We start from the raw sequence: 11100 nt of genomic DNA, 5'->3' as shown, positions 1-11100 counted from the left end.
TGTATGTTCGCCTGATACATTCGGGCTGATGTCTCGTACAGAAACTCCGCATCTGCGGTTGCCCATTTATAAGGAGTGTGCGTTAGACTCTAAAAATAACCTTCCGGTGACCTACTTTTCCTTTAGGATTCATGTGTATTGTTTGCTTGAAACGAACAGAAAGGCGAGAAAAGCTTGAAATTGTTCAGAGCGTTTATTTGGGAAATCAGATTGGGTAGCTAGAACTTGTTTTGCTCACGTTGAAGAATCACAGGAGGCAGAATGGTTTTGTGACAGGTGTAAGGAGGGTATCAGCCAGCGAGGGTTGTGTTTGTTGACTGTTGTTGTGTTTCCACATCTTTTTGCCCTCTGGGACCTGATGCGCGGTGAGACGCGGAGCAGGGCAGCAGTAAAAGGGAAGTCGGAGATATAGGCACTGAGGAGATTGCTCTGACATGCTTGTCGGATTCTGTTCTGACCGATGAGGTTACCACGGGCGATGAAAAATGACACCTCTTGCGGTCTTCTCCGTCCTCCTCACTCTTTCTTAGTCCTGTTGTTAATAAATGCAACCTGTCAACCTGAGCGACTCGGATACGTCCGGGATGTGGAGATGAAAAAGAACCCCAAGAATCTAGCAATCAGTCGTAGGCTTATGTAACGTAACACTGCATTTTAAATGACTTGAGCATGAAATGAGCTTCGTATTTGGGAAATCTCCAAGAAGATGGACTGCTTCCTGTTAGTTTTCATTCCCTCGCTCACTCGCTCATGTGATTTGATAGTGAAACGAGTAAATTCAACAGGCAGGTCAGGAAAGTGGGAGGCTCTTTGCCCCTCTGGGCTTAGAAACTCTGACATGTGTGTGTTTACACACAGCCCCAAGGATTCGTTTCCAATGACATGACTCTCGCTAACACAACAGCAGCAGCGTATGCCGGGACTTGCAGGTACTGTCTTATTCGCAAAACACAAACAGAATAAATTTCTGTGGAAATAAAGAAATCATACAGAAATTGTTTTCAATTTAAAGACAAAAATGAACATAAAGACATGCTTCACATGCTTGCCTACTTGCGTCTTAGGAATAAGGTCCACTGTGAGGTTTTAACATACCAAATTGCATAGTGAAAAATAAAAGTTTGCATAAACATTTAAAAAATATATAAGCATTATAGAACAGCAGTTCTGATCCACGATTGTTTTTGTCCACTTGGAATCCCATAACTAAACATAACCAGTGTTGGGGAAAGCTATTTTTAAAAGTAATGCATTACAATTATGTTACTCCCTAAAAAAAAGTAACTAACTGCATTACTTAGTTACTTTTTATATAAGTTATTTTGCATTATTTTTTATTTCTCTCTACTTTTTTTTTTTTTTTTCTTTTTTTTTCTATTTTTTTCTAATTTTGTGCAAGTGAGATGAGATGTTGACACTTAGTGTAGATCTACAGTAAGCACCATTTTCACACAGCGCACACAATGGCTCTGCACTTACTCTCAATTTCTCTCAACACAAAGACAGGAGAGCTGTCAGTTTGTAAATGGGAAAACAAGTAACTGGAGTTCCTTATTTGAAAAAGGAACTCTGAACACTTTCTTGTAAATTATAAAGTAATGCGCTACTTTACTAGTTACTTGCAAAAAAGTAATTGATTACATAACTCACTTTTTTAAGGAACAATTCTCACTATTAACTAGTTGCTTATTAGTATGCATATTACTAGCATACTGGCTGTTTATTAGTACTTACAATTGAGGTCAAAAGTATACATACGCGTTAAATATTTTACCGAAATAATAGGGATCATGCAAAATGCATGTTATTCTGAAAAAGATATTTCACATAAAAATAAAAGTTTACATATAGTCCACAAAAGAAAATAATAGTTGAACAGTTTGAAAAGTTGAAAAGTTTACATACACTTGATTCTTAAAACTGTTATTACATGAATGATCTTTAGCTGTGCTTTTTTTTTTTTTTTTTGGTTTGTTTGTTGTTACTTGTTTGTCCTGAACAGATAAACTGGCCGCATTATTTTTCCTTCTGAAGCATCAGTGAGTGTTTCAACCATCTGTAATAGTGGCATACGAGTCCCTCAGTTGTCCTCAGTGTGAAAAGATGGATCTCAAAATCATAGTCATTGTTGGAAAGAGTTCAAATACACAAAAAATGCTGAAAAACCAACAAATTTGTGGGACCTGAAGGATTTTTCTGAAGAACAGCAAGCAGGACAAACAAGTGACTTATGAACAACTATCACTAAAAAAAAAACAAAAAAACAGCTGTGGATCATTCAGGTAACAATATAGTATTAAGAATCAAGTGTATGTAAACTTTTGAAAATTCAACTATTATTTTCTCTTGTGGACAATATGTAAATGTCTTTTATGTGAAATGTCTTATTCAGGTCAGTACTAAATAAAAAATAACATGCATTTTTTATTATCCCTAAAATGAGGTAAAATCATTAACAGTTTGCATATTCTGCATGGTCTGTGTAAACTTTTGACCTCAACTGTATGAAGCACATATTAATGCCTTACTCTGCATGACCATAATTTAGATCCCTTAAATCTACCCCATAACTAAACTTAACAACTATACTAAGCAGTAAATTAGGAAGTTTGTTGAGCAAAAACACTTAGTTTACAGTATATGTGTTCCCTATTCTAACTTTCCCTAACCAACTTACTATCAATAAGCAGTGATTCATGTTTATTGAGGGAAAACTTTTAGTTAGTGCACTTTTCACTCTTTGTATGTGCTTGTCAGTGTTTGTGTGTTCCAGACAGACTTCCAGTCTGTGCATTGTACAGTGACTCTTTCTAAAAGTTATCATTACACCAGTGGTGGCGATAAGTGACAAGTCTTTATAAGTGACTCAATGAGTCATTCACGTTTCAAACCCCTGATTCATTCAGGATTTAAAAACCACAGTGTGTTGCATAGATGCAAAGGTTCACATTGCCAGTATGGAATTTTCATTAACGGATCAAAAGTAGACAAGTAACTCAATTGGCAATGTAAGTTAATCATTTTGTATAAAAGCAACATTCATGCTGCTCGTCGGAATTAGTTACATGCTGATAGGCTGAAAACAGCACTCTGGCTGTGTGATATAACTGTGATATTGCTTAAAGGGGTCATTGGATGCTGATATGATTCTTTAGGGTCTTAATGAAAAGTCTTTGGTATACTTTGGTTAAAAATTCTCAATGGTTGTGTAAAACAACACCCTTTTTACCATTTTGCCAAAATCAGCTCTGCAAAAATCATCTCATTCTGGTCGAGGCTGCTTTAAATGCAAATATGCTCTGCTCGCCCCGCCCCTCTCTTCTCTTCTCTTCTCCGGCATTGAAACAAAGAGGGCGGACTGTTACAACTGATTTAAGGTAAGACGCTCATGTCAATCAACTATCATGGGAGCGGCCTCTGTCGGTGTGACGCCACAACGACAGGCATCTGAGAATGGCTTGATTTGAGAAAGGGGATATTATTTTTACAGATTAATTAAAAACTGCTCCATTGATTTTTATCATTATAGGGTAGATTTGTACATACACTGCCAACACATATTAATGTTCAAACAGCATGTAAAAGTGAACTTAGCATCCGATGACCCCTTTAAGTATAGCTATTGTTTAGTGTACCTTTTGCTTTTTTCTTCAATGAATATCATTCACAACAACTTTTTCTTCTTTTCTTACCGTGACTTTTAGTCAATACGAATCATATGATATCAAAGCAGAGCCTAAATCAAAGTATGATTGCAATAAACCAAGAATCTGCCCATGTTACTATATTTGAAACCATCTGTTGACCAGTTTCTGCCCTTTGGGAGGAGATAAAGGACTGGGAATTTCCTGAAGCATAAGTCATTATTAATTCCAAGATTCCAGAGAGCCAACGGAATGATGCCCTGTGAAATTAGAGCAATCTCACTAGGATGTAAACACACAGTCAAATGGAGACCCTAATTTCCGCCTAATTACAGCAAGAGCAATCAAATTATGAACACAGTTGAAATTGTGTGCTAGCTGGTCTGTTTCCATGGATAACTGACTCTTTATTGTATACTCAGACTTAGTTTGATTTTGTGACGTGTTAAAAAGAGAAACACCTACACATAAATGTAGATAATGTATCATATCAAGGCCTAGTATGTTAGAGGTGAGTCAGTCGTTTAAATCAAGGTTCAAGCTCCATGGTTTATCATTTCCACCTTAAACAGTTAATTAATCTTCATTCCCGCTGTCTATTAACCAGTTAATGCTGCATAAAAGCAGAGGACAAGTACTGAACCAGACTTAATTCATACCTGTATTCTCATCCAGCAACAAGGATGCTTTGAGGTGCAGCAAATCCATTTCATAAAAGGGTAAAAAAGGAAGCATGTTTCCATAGCAACAGAAAAAATACAGTTTAAATGATGACAAACAGTAGGTCTCTGAACCTCCACCTACGTGTGTACTTGAAAAATACAACCTCTCAGAACCCATCAACGTTGCAACTTAGTGAATTCTCATAACACTAATGGCTGGCAGCAGTCTTGGCTTAAATAGGTCACGGCAGGGGAATAATTGTATTAAGTCTGCTGCAAATAGACTAAGAATCCAACAGGAAAGACAGCTTTCTGTATTTGACATTTACATAAAAAAATCTCATAAAGATGTTTAAAACAATTACGAGCGATAGAATTACTGAAACGCTTCGCATGGCGAAAACAGAAGAACTCGGTGAACTAGAATTCCACAAAAACAAACTTTATAAACTCTTTTTAAGACATGTTTTGACACTGCGCTGGCCCCTGTTAAGACCCTGGATGCAATTCGTATTCCAGTGTTGAAGTCTTGGCTATTAAAGCGGTGAATAACAAACTATGTGATGCATAACTTTTGAAAAACTGTCCCCAACTTCCAACTCTGGCCAGTTGCAAAGAAGAGAAGGAGGAAGAGATGAATCAGGGTGATTAAACGATGACAGAAATCTCATTCTTGGGTGAACTATTCTTTTAACTTACTGTTCTCATTTTATTTTGGCTGCGTGGTTTGTGTGTGTGTGTTTTATAGATGTCATAGTTTGGCCGTCATTTAAAGCCAAGTACAAGTTGTACCCTGGAGCAAGGCCAGAACTGAGCATAGGAACATGAAAAGGGACAACTGGGTGAATTTAGCACTCGGACAATAACAACAGGTATATAGTGACCTACAAAACATACATACAGCTAAACATACACAAACAGAACAATGCATTGGCAAAGAAATCATTTTGTGTTGTTTATAACTCATACACAAAAGATGAGTCATTAAGAAAGCATGAATTCTCCATCTTTATTACTTTAACCTTTAGACTGTTACTCAACAGCTCATTCCTCGTCCACAACACTGACAGTTTTTCTCTCTTTCTTTAACTCTCCGACAGAGTTGAAGATATTTACGCAGCGTGTTCCCAATATGTTGGAGGCCAAAAATGAAGACACGAGCCCAGTGCCAGGGCACATACGCTTACACGTGTGCGAGCGTGTGTTGGAATACACCCCTCGCTTAAATCCTCCTCCGGGCTTCGAGCCTGAAGCGCTTTTCTCATCCTGTTGGACAAAATGCAACTTCAATCAGAAAACACAAACAATCATTGAACAGGCACTTTGAGTTCACATCAGAAGCATTCCGCAACAGCTTTCCATGAGATGTCAGTAAAGGGAAAACAAAGGCTGTTTAACATTAAAACACTCTTGATCAAAATTAGGTTTTATGAGGGTTTAAACAGTAAATCACTGCTCTTACTTGCATTAGACAAGTAAACGTGCATATGTCTAGTTGGTGCCTTGAGCTTACTTGAAAAGAGTGTTCACCCAAAATTCTGACATAATTTTATTCCCCCTCACATCATCCCAAAACTGTATGACTGTGCAACAGCACAGGTGCTCATTTATTAAAAAAGGAAAGAAAAAAGTGACAGAATAAATGTTTCACAATTCTGAAATTACATGAGGGTAAGTAAATGATGACATGCAAATCGCCACATGCAATCAGTTTTACGTCTACAATTTGAGGGATTAGTGGAAAAAAGGGGGGAAGCATGGAGTTACAACCATCTGCAAATGCAGGAACTTTGGATATGGTGAAATATTTCAGTTTGTGCAGCTACACACCGAACAGATGTGATGTATTCCATACATCTATGTGCATGACCTGAGTATTGTAAATGTTTTTGTCTGTCTTTTTGTGAAACATCTGCTGTTTCTGTAAAATAAATGGCTATGAATGCAGTGAGAAATAATTACTAACTGTGGTCTTGGGAAACTCATTATATATTTCCTTCAAAATTATTTGTGGCGTAACTTCTAAGTACATTTCCTGAAAAGAGAAAGAGAGAGAAACACAATATCCAATAAGAAAAATTACTTGCTGACTAACAAACTAAACATTATTACTAAACGTGGTTTTGAGAAACCAATGATATGTTTCTTCTAAAGTTATCTGTGGCATATATTGCATTATACAGCATACCTCAAAGGGTTAGTTCACCCCAAAATGAAAATTCTGTCATTAATTACTCACCCTCATGTCACTCCAAACCCGTAAGACCTTTGTTTATCTTTGGAACACAAATTAACATTTTTTTGATGAATTCCAAGAGCTTTCTGACCTTGCATACACAGCAACACAACTACGGCCCAGAAAGGCAGTAAGGACATCGCTAAAATAGTCCATGCGAGATCAGTGGTTCAACCATAATTTAAATAAACAAAAATAATGACTTTATCCAATTAATTTCATCTCTTCCCTGTCAGTCTCTGCTGCGCATTCACGGGAGTATCACAATGCATGCATCTGGTGCTACTAAAGCAGGAGCCGGTTTCTGACATAGAACCCAGATGCGCTGCACCTTGTTTACAAGCAGAGGAAGACGAACGCTGTACATAAAACAGTCTTCGTAAACATGTCTAAAGATTTCAACAGAGATAATTACTTGCAATTTTTTGCCCAGCCTTACTGAGAACCAGACGATGGACCAAGAGAGATGGACTGTCATTGTCAGAACGCAGGCTCCTGCATCAGCAGCACCACACACGTCGTGGTACTCTCGTGAACATGTGTTGGTGACTGACACGGAAGAGAAGAAATTGTTGAATAAAGTCATTATTTTTGGTTGAACCACTGATGTCACATGGACTATAATAACAATGTCCTTACTACCTTTCTGGGCTTTGAACGTGGTAGTTGCGTTGCAGTCTACACTCTTAAAAATAAAGGTGCTTCACGATGCCATAGAAGAACCTTTTTGTCTAACTGGTTCCAAAAAGAATCTTTCTGTTTCACAAAAGGTTCTTTGTGGCTAAAGAAGGTTTTTCAGATTATGAAAAATGTGTGAAGACATGGCTCTTTAAAGAATCTTTGACTGAATGGTTCTTTGTGGAACCAAAAATTGTTCTTCTATGGCATTGCTGCGAAGAACCTTTTAAAGCACCTTTATGTTTAAGAGTGTATGCAGGGTCAGAAAGCTCTCAAATTTCATCAAAACTATCTTAATTTGTCTTCCAAAGATGAATGAAGGTCTTATGGGTTTGGAACGAGGGTGAGTAATTTTCATTTTTGGGTGAATTATTCCTTTAAATGCATTTCCAGAAAAGAAGAAGAGACTGAAATAATATTCAGTGAGGGGGAGGAAAAAAATGTTCTACTTTATTTTTTGGGGGGAATGCAGTTGGAACTAGAAAAGTGGTCATTACATATCAGAACAAAATGTGAGTTTGCATAATTTGTGCCATATTTTTTAAGCATGAAAAAACTATAACATATTTAGCAAATGTATTTAAGACATTATGCCACAAATAGTTTTGGAAGAAATATATAATAGGTTGCCCAACACTACAGTAAGTGCAGTAGAGGTCAAGAGTTTACAGACACCTTGCAGAATCTGCAAAATGTTAATTATTTTACCAAAATAAGAAGGATCATACAAAATGCATGTTGTTTTTTTATTTACTACTGACCTGAATAAGATATTTCACATAAAATATGTTTACATATAGTTCACAAGAGAAAATAATAGTTGAATTTATAAAAATGACCACTCATTTACATTTATTCATTTACATACACTTGATTCTTAATGGTGTGTTGTTACATAAATGATCCACAGCTGTATTTTTTTGTTTAGTGATAGTTGTTCATGAGTCCCTTGTTTGTCTCACAAATTCTTTGGTTTTCCAGCATTTTTGTGTATTTGAACCCTTTCTGCATGACTGTATGATTTTGAGATCCATCTTTTCAAACGTAAGCATCCTCTGTAGACTCTGAAGGGCAGTACTAAATAAAAAATAATATGATATTTAGGCAAAATAAGAAAAAGTACAGTTTACACCCCTGGCTCTTGATGCATCGTTTTTCCTTTTGGAGCATCAGTGAGCGTTTGAACCTTCTGTAATAGTTGCATATGAGTCCCGCAGTTGTCCTCAGTGTGCAAAGATGGATCTCAAAATCATACAGTCATTGTTGGAAAGGGCTCAAATACACAAAAAAAAAAAAAAAAATGCTGAAAAGCCAAAGAATTTTTGGAATCTGAAGGATTTTCTGAAGAACAGCAGGCCTTTTATCTGCTCAGGACAAACAAGGGACTCAAGAACAACTATCACTAAACAAACAAACAAACAAAAAAAAAACAGCTGTGGATCATTCAGGTAACAACACAGTATTAAGAATCAAGCATAAAATGTTGAACAGGGTCATTTTTTATAAATTCAACTATTATTTTCTCTTTTGGAAGCATCTTTTATGTGAAATATCTTATTGAGGTCAGTACTAAATAAACATAACATGCATTTTGTATGATCCCTCTTATTTTGGTAAAATAATTAACATTTTGCAGATTCTGCAAGGTGTATGTAAACTTCTGACCTCAATTGTAATTATTTCAGACTGTTAAAAAAAAAGTAACATTTAAAGAAGTACAGAACGTCCAAGGTAATGTAGAGGTTAATCCACACCATTGGTTTTTAAGTATGGAGTCTGCCACACGGCTGGGAAAAGAGATGAACGAAACACTTTACTGTGCAACCCTAAACCGCTCTCTACATCTTCAGATGTCTTTGATCATGCAGCTTCTGAATGATTTACCATGAAGATGAGGAGCATGCCAAACACGCATGGCCAGCACGGGATAGGAGTAACCAGCACAACACGGAAATCAGAATCGCCCCCAGAGACACCATTAAACTTTAACAGGGCAAAGGGTTCAGGGGGCTTATGGCTGCCAAGTCGATTTTAAGCAGCGAATGTCCAATTAAACCCATCAAATGCTACATCTACACTTGAGAAACAACTTCATGTGTAAATCTAATTACATAAACAACCAAAGTGACAAACCTTTGCTCACGTGACAAAGGGATGAAGGTGGAAAAAAAGAACAAAGAACAGAAAAACACAAGGACCGAGATGCCGTTTCACTCGTCAGCTGAATAATTAACAAGACTTGACAAGATCCGATCTGTTCCCACAAAGCCAACGTAACGCATCTGACGCTAGCCTTTTAGAACATAGAGATGCACTCTAGTCTGCAGGATAAAAGGTGTCAGGAATATTTAAGCATGTCTTTTCTGAAATGTTGACAGCGTGACCCCCAAGGCATGAAGCGATTTGGATCTTTTAAAGCTGTGTCACTGAAGGGGCTCAGTCAAGATTCCAATATTAAACACTTGCACTTTCATATGTTTTACTCACTATCAATGGTGTGCATTCGATTTCAACGCGTCGGATGAGACTGAAAAACAATCGAGAGTTTGGGTGGAATTTCTGCTCCTGAATGGATCCCCCTCTACAGCTTATTGATTGGCTGTACGAGTATTTCTCAAAAATAAAAGGAAGCCACTTGTGTCGGTGAGTTACAGCAACTCCCAATAATAGGACAGAACCAATCGCACGCTGAGCCTCTGATTGCTGCAGAAAACATCCTTGAGATAATGTCTGTGATGAGCAGAAAAGCAAGTCACCGCTAAGTGATGACTTGTCTGGCTCCGTGTGTGTGTGTGAGGCGGTGTGAATGAAAATAAATTGAAGAACCCAGAGGTTAGGCCAGGGCACATTTACGAACAACGTGCTATCGATTTGGCCAGTGCGTCATAGCAGCTCGCAGAGGCGGGGGTTGTCATAGTTACATATTAGAATTAACAGTGCACCCTAGCAACTGAAAGGTCAAGGCAATTCATGTCCGGATGAGATTTCTTGTAGGAACATGTTTTCTCGCTCATACCCACATTCCCCCGGCACACCTGACTGCTGTTCCACGTAGAGGGGGGTTTAACTCCCGCAGTCTGTGTTCACGGCTGCTGACCATTAAGTGTAGCCACATAAGGATTTATGAAATTAGAAATGCAGTAATGAGCATAATGTGGCCTCTGCATCTGTCTGCCCTCACCGACTAAAAATAGCACTTTTCACAAGCAAATACTCTCTGAATGTTATAAGCCCATTTACCAGATCTCATTTTATAGGTAGATATACTCTATATGACCAGAAGTACTATATGTGGACACCCTAACGTCCAATGATTGGCATTAATAGAGAGTCAGTCCTCGTTGTGCTGCCATAACAACCTTCATTCTGGGAAGGCTTTCCATTAGATGATGGAATATGGATGCAGGGACTTGCAGGGATCTTCCATCAGGGTGCAAATTAAATAAGCTCCGAACCCTCGGCATAACAGAAGTCAAACCAAAAATGTAAGGTTTTCTATCATTTCAGCAATGATAAACAATTTGGTCAGAGTAATTACCTGTCGGCCAACACTTGTGAACAGAAGTCACGTTCACCAGAGAAGGCTTTGTAACTATAGCAACTAAAATCATAGTCATGTAACTTGTTTGGTTGGTACATACAGAAGATCAAGAAAGAAAAAGTTTTGTATTGTATGTATACATATCATGTATACTTCAGAAATTTCCGCCTCAAAAAACACCTGTACATTTACATTTTATAATTTAGAAGATTATAAAATTCTTCTGAAAGTCATTGTTTGTCATTGAAATTCAGTGTCTCCCATGAATGCTTTAAAACCTAAAAACTGTCTTATCCCTCTATTTTTAAACCCTTATTCATTCATCAATATACCATCCAA

General features: G+C 37.5%; 2 long non-coding RNA genes across 2 annotated transcripts; one reads left to right on the top strand and one right to left on the bottom strand.

Moving 5' to 3' along the window:
• The first annotated feature begins 601 nt into the window (after window positions 1-601).
• On the top strand, window positions 602-6617 carry LOC127166760 (uncharacterized). Its single transcript, XR_007827932.1, has 3 exons — window positions 602-929; window positions 5055-5178; window positions 5407-6617. It is a non-coding gene; the product is annotated as an uncharacterized LOC127166760 (long non-coding RNA).
• LOC127166762 (uncharacterized) lies at window positions 5297-10863 on the bottom strand. The gene is made up of 2 exons (XR_007827934.1): window positions 9708-10863; window positions 5297-5572 (listed from the first exon to the last, which is right to left on the bottom strand). It is a non-coding gene; the product is annotated as an uncharacterized LOC127166762 (long non-coding RNA).
• Window positions 10864-11100: the final 237 nt, after the last annotated feature.

The sequence above is a fragment of the Labeo rohita genome, chromosome 6 (genome assembly GCF_022985175.1).
Source record: "Labeo rohita strain BAU-BD-2019 chromosome 6, IGBB_LRoh.1.0, whole genome shotgun sequence".
Taxonomy (NCBI): domain Eukaryota; kingdom Metazoa; phylum Chordata; class Actinopteri; order Cypriniformes; family Cyprinidae; genus Labeo; species Labeo rohita.
This window is presented reverse-complemented; position numbering and strand designations above follow the sequence as displayed.